Below are 12,830 nucleotides of genomic sequence, written 5' to 3'. Positions count from 1 at the left end.
GGTCCCTGACATTCTACTATCCACTGCATGAAACTCCCTATGAATTGGTGTTCGTAATCTAACAATGTAATGCTATCACCGATCAAGATTACCTCTCCAATCCTTGAGTTATAGATCCCACTTATTATATGATTAACTGACATACTCTAGCTCTAACTCCAAGGAGCATAAGTCAAATTCCACTAAAGGAATTATTGTGACCACAAATTTCATGATCACATGTCCTTTGGATCACCTAAGGGGATACATTGTCTCAATTCCATGAGATATCAAGGTGCCTCTATTAAGAATAACTATTGTTACTAGCCTCCATTAACAGTGACCTAATCCATAAGGATATATGACCACTTTAGGGTCTCTCCCATAGGTTAAAGCCTTCTATTGGTCTCAATATCCTTTCAAGGTTAAGAGTCCATGCAGCATAATAGCTTGGTGAATCATGACATTTAATAGCCTTACATCATCATTCACCATAGGTCCAGTCCAATGTGCATCACATAAACTAGTGCACTCATCATGGAAAACTCATCTAATGGCTAAGATAAGTCATCTCTTCAATTAGGAGGTGGTGCACCACAATCTTTATGGGATAGACCAAATCCATCAACCAATTGTGGACAACTTATGTACTTATAAGGAACTCATGACTTGTATCTTGTGTGCAACTCCTAAGGCACCCAAGTCATGTAATAATGTAAGAGATATGAGCTAAATGCTCAAATCAATGTCAATACACTAAATGGATGGCAAGAGGACAATCAAGTCTAACTTCGTTACATTATTTCCTTTCTTTAGGGGTTTAATCCCAACAAGAACAGTGAAGAGTACATCTCAGAAAAATGGCTTGGCTAAAAGGATGAATCGTACTATTCTTGAAATAGTAAGATGCATGTTGATAAATGTAAGATAACCTACAAAGTTATAGGTGGAAGCTATCCATACAACATGTGACTTGATTAAAAAATGCCCTTCGAGTTCCATAAAGTTCAAAACACCTCAAGAAATATGGACAGGTAAACAAGGAAGTTACCAACACCTTATAGTGTTTGGGTCAACAACAATGCACATGTAAATGATAAAAAGTTGCAACCAAGAGCAAAGAAAGAAATGCTTATTTCTTGGATATCCTACTAACGTGAAGGGGTATAAGTTGTAGCATCTAAATTTGAGGAATGCAATAATCAGTAGAAATGTTACTTTTAAAGAAGATGAATTGTTAAGGTTAGAATACAAAACAAGTGGTGAAGCTCTGGTTTATGATGTAAAATAATTGGTGGGTTTTAGGTGGAGGAATCACAAGAAACCAAAGTTGGATATGAGAAAACAATATATATATATATATATTAATCGACTAACAAGTGTAATTGAACAAAATGAATCAACTAACGATGGTCAACAACATAAACCAATAGCTCAGGGTGAACCAACTTATGGTTTGAAAAAGCCCCTAAGTCTAGTAGGGTGACACCTAGGGGAGGGGGGCTAAGGATGTATTAAAAAATTTAAATAAAGATTTATATGCTATACCCAATTTTTATCCTACAAGATATCGGGGTATATCAATCATTTCTATTGTAGGCAATTCAAACAAGATATCAAGTAATAAGCAATGAGGTACAAAAGATTTTTTACATGGAAAACCCCCACACTAACTATGGAGATAAAAAACCATGAAGTTTATGATCGCTAATCTAAATCCATTATATGAAATCAAGTTACATAGATTTACTTAGTCACTTTACCCTACAGACTTACTCTTCAATACTTAAAACTTGATCCATGTCTGCAACATAGCAATGTCCTATCACTCTAGTGAATATATTTCAACCTTACTAAAGGGATGTAGCTTTTCAAACCAAGATTCAAAGATTAAATCCTTGAATGAGAGATCAAGAATGGTGTGGCTTGTTAGGCTTTTTCTCTAAGAGACTTTCTATAAAGAATGTAAGATCTCTCACCAATCTCTAAAACTATTTATAACCCTTAAGGGGTTATAAAGTGGTATTTATAGGAATAAATCCCCAAAAGGTTTGGTTTTAGAAGACTTCCAAATCAATTTTGCGTGAAAAAATCTCGACTAGACATTCATGATTGCTTGAGCTTACAAAGGTGGCTTGAGCGCTTTGGGTGCTCAAGCAATGTGGGGCACTTGAGCGGTCAACACTTGAGCACTGCTCCCCACTTAAGCATCCCTTCTTTTTCAAAAACTTTATAAAAATTAATTTTAAGTTTAAAACAATTACCAATAATCTTTATACCCCAAAGAAGCCTAACTTACTACAAGCCAAACTTTTTTAGATGTACATGTGAATTCTCGGTTAGACAAACAACAGTTCTTAATCTTCAATAGAGAGCAAGTCACTATCTAAAAAGACTTTTATGGTCAAACATTAAAAGGAACAAAATTGCCGACATATAATCAAGGCTTAATGTCCTAACAATTTCCCTCTTTGGCAATCTTGTGACAAAAAATCATTACATAAACCCACCCTAACTCTTATAACAGAGTTTACATAACACACATTAATGCTTAAATAAAAATAAACTAAGGGAATGCTTTGCATCATCTTGTAGTACTTATTTTCCAACCTTGTAACCTGAACACATAAAAAAACTTCAACAAATGTAGAAAAATGTGTGAGATAAGATATGATCAAAGCAATAGAACATGATAATTAGAGATTTTGCTCGATTCATTGTGAAAGCATGTAAGAGAAACATATCCCTATAGTGATAACAAGGTACAAAGTAAAGCTCGAGAGGAATCTAAATCTATACAAATCAACTGAACATAATAGAAGCTTGATAAGACACAATAGATCAACTATGATGCCTAGAGGTCTCTCTCCAACCAAAAAATAGACTATGAAAGCCATGAGAAAAAACTTTTGTGACTCATAGTAGTTCTAAAATGAAAGACAATTCAAATACAAATATCTTATAGGAAATATCTATATTAGGTAACTCTCTTAAACTTCTAAGCTATGCTTTCAACGGTTGATCTAATTTTCTCCAATGTCTTAGGTTTAATTTTCTCCAATATTTCAATTAATTTCCCTTAAGAATTAAATGAGTAAAAGAATGAATTAAATAAATAATTCAAAACTTATTAACTACTATTTGTCAAGGAGTTCTTTTATCTTTTTTTTTCCTATTATATCAATGCCTATGCTCTCCCTATTTAAGTGAATTAAATATGGTCAATGATATCTTTTCTTTTTTTTTTGTCATAAAAATGGCAAAGCATATGAATTATAAACATTGGAAAGCACAAAAGAGTTAAAGAGAAATAAGAATATATATATATATATATGTAGCAAAAAAAAAAATGATTTTGGATACATAAGATATGTAGAAAAGGCATAAATTCAGATCAACAATAAAATATATATATATAAGCATCCGAATGAGGTGGAGAAACAGAGTTCAAGGCACCTTTAGAGTGGATCTATAAAATGATATAGTGGAGTTATCCCTAGATCTCACGAAGCTAAAGATCCTGGGAGTCCATCCATTGATGGAAATAGGCCATGGAATCCAATGTCTCTCGGACAGTCGGGTTGGTAGAAGAAGATGTCTCCTGAGCAAGAAGTAATGATATAATTGGTAGCCAAAGAGTATGGATGAATGAATCGAGAAGAAGATTAACAGATCTGGGTATGATGAGTAGAATGGCAGAAGGAGTAGGTGAAGAAAGTAGCTAGCAACCATGCTAGCTTGGAGAATAGCTTCTGCACAAAGCAAGACTCAAGTCACGGCATGCCAAGGACACGTGGGATGGAATAGGAAGAGACAAGAAATGATTGATCATACGAAATCACCTGAAAGGTAACTCCAATTACAACAAATAGAACATGCAAATAAGATGGGGGTAGAAAGTCCCCTAAATTGAGAGTAACGCCTTTTATCCTCACTCTCTAACAATAGTAAGGAGAGAAGTCTCGAAAAAGACTTTGAGATCAACCGAATGCTCAACCTCAACTTGCCAATTATGGAAAGAGGCGTAGTATCGGTCTCATGCTTCCTGCCAAGGGAAACACTCAACAGGAAGAGCTCTTAGGTCAAAAAGGCCTTAGAGCGCGATGCTCTAAATAGTATCAAGCGACCTTGGAGGGGTCACCTCATGAGAATGATGATGACTTGCCATAATAAGGTGACGAAATATAAAAGGACACTAAAAGTAATAAAAAATTATAAAAATCCAAAAAAAAAAATTCCTAAACAACTAGGAATACTGAAAATGAGGTGTAAAACAATACTATATGAACAAAAATGTGAAAAACTAGGAGAATTGACCTCAAATGACAAAGAATTGGAAACTTGGAGTGCTTGAAACAACTCAGAAAAGTGAGAAATAAGAAATGGTGTACTAGATGGATTTAAATAGCCTGTAAGAGTTACTTTAATCAATTACAAAGCAAATGAGTTACTTTAGATATTATACATCAATCCATCAAGAATGAGGTTTCAAGTCCAAAGGTCAAAGTTAATTGTAATTTTAGTTTTGAAACCCAATGCATAACCATTAGTGGATAAAAGGGCCAACATAGAAACTTAAGTATTGATGTTCAAGGGAATACGACTTATTGTCTAGTTCTATATTTCAAAATTGATCACTTAGAAGAGATCCAATCATGCCTTTATTCTAATTAAAGTACACATCCAATTAATTTGATTTAAGATTGTTGGATTTTTGTTTAACATGGTCTTGTTGATCTATATACAACACAACTTGACTCTCCCTTAATTTGATATCATATTTCTTTCTCTTTTCTTTTTCTTTTGAAAGTAGAGCCATTGTACATTATGATTAATATTGATTTTTTTTTCTTTTGAAAATAGAGCCATTGTACACTATGATCAATATCGATTTTTTTTTTTCATTCATGGTTGCCTTTATATCCACTTTGGGGGTATTTCCAAATGTTGCAAGTGAGTTGCATACATTTAAGGGCATAAATCTTGAAATGTGTGTAAGAGTTATGCTTAACCAATTATTCAATATTTGGCATTGACTCACTTTGGGAAACAATTATAATGATCTTAGTCAAACAAGGCATGTGCATAATAAGATTTGAGCATGACAAAGGATCCTTCCAAAGTGAACAAAGTCTACTTTATGAGCTATTGAACTTGATCTGTTGAGAGAGAACTAGAAAGTGGAGAGGATGGCATGACAGTTGTAGCTAAAAGAGAGAAGTGGGTGTCCTTTGATGGCTCAAGGAAAGATAATGGATTGTTGGTGGACTGAAGAGAGCTCAATTAAGCCTTAGGTTTGGGCTTGTACCCATTTGGGAATCCATGTAACTTGTAGCAATGGTCCACTATATGTCCTATGAGCTCACAATGAGAAAAAATTGGATGATCATAATTGGGTTATCCTGAGAAGAGAAATTTGTGACAAAGAGAGATGACGAGGAGACGCTAAATACCAGGGATTCAAATAGAGTAGGAGAACTAGATCCGATGGTGCGTTGTCATTCTTCTTAAACGACAAGATTGAAAACCTTCGCAACTAAGGGTAATGGGTCAAGCATCAAAATTTGCCCACTCATCACAACATAGGATTCATTCAAGCCCATAAAAACTTACATCACATACTTATGTTGTTGATAATCCATCCATATTTTCATGTTACCAGATTGACCAATGGAAAATGGGTTCAAACTTCTTGAGTTCATCCCAAAGAATTTTTAAACCGATATAATAAGTATTAATATTGAGGGAACCTTGAGACAAACCATGTAGCTGTTGCTTGATCTAAAAAATGAATGTAGATCTAGCTTGAGCATTATCAAGGTAGAGAAGACTATCAACAATCTCTTTAGAAAGGACATTAAGAATCCAATAAGTGACCATACTATTACATCTTGACCAAACCCTAGCAACAAGATTCTCTGAAGGCAGTTGTGGAATGATCCATTAAAAGAAACGAGTTTATGCTTGGTGGTGAGAGCCATGACCATGGCTCGACTCTAAGGCTTTTAGTTAAGACTAGTAAGAAGATGAGAAACAAGAACCAATTTGAAATGGTCATCACTATGCAAGAAAAAAGGACCACTAGTGTTATTCATGGAAGAAGAAAAATCATGTTAAGCCACGGTACTAGTAGAAGAATAAGGTATGAGTGGCTTAAATCAATTGGTGTTATTATTTTGACCACCATGGGCCATTTTAGCAAGAAGATGGAAGTGCAATAAAAGGAAAATGCTTTGATACCATATTACAAGGAAAGAACGGAAATGAGAAAACACATTCTCATTTCATTGAATTGAATTAATAGTTTGAAAGTACAACAAATATATAGCAAAATGCTCTATCTTACATTGCTAAACGAGGTTGTATAGCTCAACACTTATTCTAACAAACTATATCTAGAATATTCTATACTAATATAGTTGTTATAATAGAAAAAATAAATACTACTATGCTAAAAACTTTAGTATTGAGATTCTTGTTATCACTTGCTATTAACAACACCTTTATAACATGTCTGTTGAATATAAACCAAGAACTTTGTCTTTTACTCATTGTTAAGAGATAGTTTCATATGGTTACAAGATGTACACATGTCATATGCTCATATATTTTCTTCTATTATTGTTAGATGAATTGTTAAGAGATAGTTTCATATGGTTACAAGATGTACATGTGTCATATTCTCATTGATTTACTTCTATTATTGTTAGATGAATTGTTAGAGAATTTGTTAGATAGGTTTACTATATATATTACTTTGTAAATAGCAAAATAAATAGGGAGAGAAAAATAAAACAGAAAAGGAGAAAAGATTTCTTTCACTTTACTTTCTCAATTTATGTTACCTTGCTTTCTTATCTCTGCTACTTTCTTCACATGGTATTAGAGCTTTCATCCATGGCCAATTCCCTCACCCCCACTTCTTTGTTCTCATCCCAATTTGTTTCAATTTCCTTCAATCATTCAATTTCCATAAAACTTGATTAGAATAATTTTGTGATTTGGCATCAACAAGTTGAAGTTGCAATCAAGGGTTACAAGCTCTCAAAGTTCATCAATGGAATCAATACTACTCCTCCAAAATTTCTTTCTTCATCTGATGAAACAAGTGGTAAAATCAATTGAGATTTCTCTTATTGGGAATAATAGGACCAATTACTAGTCTCTTGGCTCATTTCATTAATGTTCGAAAGGCTTTTAACAAGAATGGTTGGAAGTGTAACTTCTTTTCAAATTTGGGAGAAATTGGAGGTTTTCTTTGCTACTCAAACTCATGCCAAGATTGATTAGTTCAAGACGCAAATCAAACTTTTAGAAAGGTTCATCATCCATGAATGATTATTTCTTGCAAATCAAAAGCATTGTTGATAGTCTATTATCGGTTAGCTATTCTATCTTTACTTTAGATCATATTAATGTAATTTTTTAAGGATTGTCCTCAAGTATGACACTTTGATTACTATTGTTACGACACACATGGATTCATATACTGTTGATGAAATAGAGTTTGTTCTTTTGGCTCAAGAAAGGTGCATTGAGAAGGCTACAAAAGCTCTAGATTCTAATTTGAATGTTAACTTAGCAACTCATAGTGAGAATAGCATAGACAAGAAAAAGTCTTACAATTCTTCCGAAAATGACTTTTCTACTTTTGTTTAAGCCAATTTTTGTGGTCTTAATAATTTTCCTAGTAAATGAGGTTTTGGTAGTCGTGGATTCAATAAATTTAGAGGTTCTAGTAGCACAAGTCATGGAGTTTTCAATGGTGGTAGGAATTATTGGAATTTCAATAAACCTCAATGCCAATTGTCATTTGGTGCAACAATGTTACTACATATTTGATCCATCTTTTTAGGGCTCATCTTCATTTAGAAAGGATTTTCTTCTACTCAAGATTCATCATGAATGACTGTCATGGTTGCTACTACTCCTGAATTTGCCTATGACTCTAGCTAGTACCCAAATTCTAGAACTACAAATCATATCACACCAGACATTAATAATCTGATAAATAAAATTGAATTTGTTTGGTAAGATAAGATCGTGATGGGTAATGGAGTAGGGTTTTACATTAAACATATTGGACAATCATCTTTTCAATCTCAATTTACTTCAAAATTGCTCTCTTTAAATCATCTTCTTCATGTTCCTTCTATTACAAAAAATTTGCTCAGTGTCTCTAAATTTGCCAAAGATAATGCTATGTATTTTGAGTTCTTTCCTAACTTCTGTTATGTCAAAGATCAAGATTCCAAGGAAATTCTCATGGCAAGAAGAGTTAAGAATGGACTTTATGTATTTGATGATTTCACACTTCTGTCTTCATCAAAGCCACTATCAGTTCCATATTCTACAACTTCTTGTGAATCATCCACCTCTTCATTTTAGAATCATGTTTCTAGCCCCTTTCAATATAATCTTGAATCTTGTACTGCACCTAAGGATTCTTTGATTAGATCCATGGCATCACAAATGTGGACATTCATTCCTTAAAATTGTAAAGTTTCTTCTGTCTAACTGCAATATTTTTGTTCTTAATAATTTTATTTTTTATTTTTTATTGTTTATTTATTTTTATTTTTATTTTTTATTGTTATTTTGCTAAGCTTGTTGTTATGGCAAGATTCACAAACTTCATTTTTCTTTAATAGACACTATTTACACTCAACCCCTACAACTTATACACTCTGATTTATGGGGTCCCTCTCCACTTCAATCCTTTAGTGGTTATTACTACTACATTCACTTTGTTCATGCTTACTCTAGATTTGCTTGGATCTACTTGCTTAGACATAAATCAAATGCATTTCAAGCCTTTCTTAATTTCAAAACTCAAGGTGAATTACTACTAGGTTTTAAAATGAAGGGCATACAAATAGATTGGGGTGGAAAATATAAAGCTTTCACAAATATATTAACTTCAAATGGCATTCTTCATAGATATTCTTGTCTTTGTACTCATGAACAAAATGGTTTGGCTGAAAGGAGGCATAGAACAATTATAAAACATGGTCTCACCTTGTTAGTATCTGCTTCAATGCCAATGGAATATTGGGATGAAGCCTTTAGAGCTTCTATTTATCTCAAAAATAGATTACTAACTTCTGTTCTTCATCATAAAACTCCTTTATAAGTTTTGTTCAAAACCCTACCAAATCACTTTTTCTTAAAAATATTTGGTTGCTCCTATTTTTCTAACATTCTTTCATATAACAAACACAAGCTTCAATTCCAATTCACTTAATGTACTTTTCTGGGTTATAATCTCAATCATAAAGGTTACAAATGTCTTAATTCTAATGGCAAAATTATTTTTTCTCGAGATGTCATTTTCAGTGAGTCTTCATTTCATTTTGCTCATAAAATTTAGTCATCCTTATCTAATTCTGTTTCACCCTTTTTTTTTATATATATCCTTTTGCTGTTTTCTTAATGATTTCTTCATTTGGTAGCTTTACTCATCTAGAAATTGTCCAATTAGTTACTAATGTTTTAGCACCTACTGTTTCTCCTCTTACTACTAATACTTATGACAGTGTTGCTAGCCATAGAGCTTTTTCACATGACCAAATACAAGAAGATTTAGCTTTTGTTCCAATGCAACATTGCAAAAATACTCATTCTATGTTCACTTGGTCTAAAGCTGGAATTTTTTAAACCAAAGGTTTTTGCTACCACATGTGAACCTATTTGTGTTGAGGAAGTTTTACATATACATCATTGGAAACAAACAATGACTGATGAATTGATGGCTCTTTTGAATAATAATACATGGTCCTTAGTCCCATTACCACCTGGAAGAACACCTATTGGTTGCAAATGAGTATTTAAAGTGAAAAAAAAAAGAAAAAAAAATCAATGGCTTAATTCAGAAGTACAAAGCCAGGTTAGTGGCAAAAGAGTTTCATCAAGTTGTTGGTTTTGATTTCACTGAAACTTTCCATCCTATTGTTAAACCTACAACTATTCGGGTTATGCTTACTATAGCTTTGTCTAGGGGTTGGTTAATTCATCAATTAGACATTAATAATGCCTTTTTGAATGGATTGTTGCATGAGGAAATTTTTATGGAACAACCTCCTGGATTTATTCAGCACAACCAATCTCATCTTGTTTGCAAATTACATAAAACTTTATATGGCTTAAAACAAGCACCAAGTGCCTGGTTTGATAAGTTAAGTATAGCCCTATATTCCTTTGGATTTATCTTTGCAAAGTCGGATCAATCTCTGTTCATTTGTGTGACAAAAAGTCATTCTACCTATATTCTTATGTATGTAGATGACATTATTATCACTAGTAGTAGTGAACAAGTTGTGATATATCTCATTACCAATTTAAATAGAGAGTTTACCTTAAAAGATCTTAGAGAAATCAACTATTTTTTAGGGATTGAAGTGAAGCATATTGTTGAAGGCATTCACCTCTCTCAAGGAAAATACATAACTGATCTATTATGCAAATCCAAAAAGCAAGGTGCCAATCCTATTTCTACTCCTATGACTAATTGACATAAACTTTTAGGCTATGAAAGTGAATCAGTTTAGGATGTGAAGTTGTACAGATCAATTGTAGGAGCTTTGCAGTAGCTAATAGTTACTAGGCCTGGAATTGCCTATAGTGTTAATAAAGTTTGTTAATATATGCAAGCTTCATTAGAATCTCATTAGAAAGTAGTCAAAAGAATTCTTAGATACTTGAAAGAAACTCTTCATCATGGATTACATTTAAGAAAGTCTCTTACTCTTGATCTTGTAACATTTTGTGATGCCAATTGGGCCTCTGATTTTGATAACTGAAGATCAACTTTGGGATTTTGTGTATATTTTGGTTCAAATTTAGTCACTTAGCAGTAAAAGAAAGAGCATACTATTTTTAGATCTAGTATAGAAGCCTAACTAGTTTGGTTGTAGAAATCACTTGGTTACAATCTCTTCTCTCATAAATTAAAATCACTTTGCCTACACCACCAGTTATTTGGTGTGATAATCTTAGCACTATTATGTTGGTTGCTAATCCAATATTACATGCTAGAACAAAACACATTGAATTGGATTTATATTTTGAAGGAAAATGTTCTGCAAAGAAAGGTTTTAGTCCAACAAGTGCCTTCCATTGATCAAGTAGCGGATGTCTTGACGAAAGTTGTCTCAAGCACTCAATTTGTAAATCTAAGAAACAAACTCAAAGTAGAAAATCTTTCTACCTTAAGTTTAAAGACAATGTTAAGAAATAGTTTCATATGGTTACAAGATGGACACGTGTCATATGGTCATTGGTTTTCTTCTATTATTGTTAGATGAATTGTTAGGGAATTTGGTAGTTAGGTTTACTATATATATTACTCCGTAAATAGCAGAATAAACATAGAGAGAAAAAAAAATAAAAAAAAAAAGATATCTCTCACTTTACTTTCTCAATTTCTATTACCTTACTTTCTTATCTCTGTTACTTTCTCTACACTCACAAACACACATATTGAAGGAAGTTTGTATTATAATAGATATCATTGTGTTGGGTTGATTATTGATAACTTCTTTGATGAAATATTTGGTTTTAAGCTACATTGTAAGAAATCATGTAAATCTTAATGATAGTTTTACAAGAAGATGTGATTTGATCTATTATTTTACAAAAAGAAAAAAAAATGGCAATAGAATATTAGTATGGCCATTGACTTTTTTCAGCGCTATTAATCACAACAATTATTGATGATTTATCTCATGTCAATAGAAACATATAAAAAAGAATAAAGATAACTATAGACAATTATTTCTTTTTTTTCTGCATATTTTGCTTCATTCCAATTTCTCTAAGTGTTAAAACATTCGTATAATCTATAACAAAAAACAAAAACAAAAACAAAAAGACAATTTAAATTACTAAAAAGTGAGGGGTGCTAAGTATGATTAAAAACATGTGCTATGTGGACAAAAAGAAAGGTTTACATAATGCTTTTATGAGATTTAGCTATTGAAAATGCATTAGTTTCCATCATTTTATACTTGTAAATTCAAATGGAAATTGATAAAACTTGTTGAATTAGATTTTTTATCGAAGCATTAATAACATTTCAATATCACAAAGTCTTAATTGTTTTTGTATTCATGCATCCCAAAGAATGATGTTGCCATTGTTTGTATTGTATTGATTTTTTAATACTTCATTGAAATTAATGTTGATTTGGATTCAATGCAAGTCTACAGTAATTTTTGTTTTGTTGATTTTTCATGGTGCATAGATCTTGTTATCATATTGGGATCAACATTGGTTTTATGTTGTAGAGGAGTATCAATTTGGGTAGTTGTATTTACTCAAGTATTAATTTCAAATCGATTCCTAAACCACCTATTTTATGTTTGTTTATCGAATTAGTCTAGCCTCAGTTTTTGTATCAAAATGAAATTTATATCTAGTTTGCAGTCACAACTTATTATCAAATTCCGTTATTAGAGAATTTGGTGTTGATTTGATTTTGACACTAAACCTAGTATATTTCTTCATTATTAAAAGTTAACTTTGATTATTGATTTATCATCATCCTTGTTGGCAATAAATACAAAGAGAAAACTACATTTTCGAATGAGACGATTCTATGGAAATAAAAGGAGGTGAAACTTTGTCAATTTGGAAATCAAAGAGGAAGATCAAAGCTATGAACAAGTCTTAAAGCCTCCCTAACTGCACCCCAAGCTTTCATTCAATGTATATTATCCTCTCCTTTCTATTTTTTTTTTGTATTATTCTATATCATTTTTTTTTAATTAGCCCTATAAAAATTGTTGAATTATATTTGTTTTCATCTTATATGAATATATATATTAATGAGTGTTAGGAATCATTTTGTGTGA

The sequence above is a fragment of the Vitis vinifera genome, chromosome 19, assembly GCF_030704535.1.
Source record: "Vitis vinifera cultivar Pinot Noir 40024 chromosome 19, ASM3070453v1".
Taxonomy (NCBI): Eukaryota; Viridiplantae; Streptophyta; class Magnoliopsida; order Vitales; family Vitaceae; genus Vitis; species Vitis vinifera.
The sequence above is the reverse complement of the archived record's forward strand: the minus strand, read 5'-3'. Positions refer to the sequence as shown.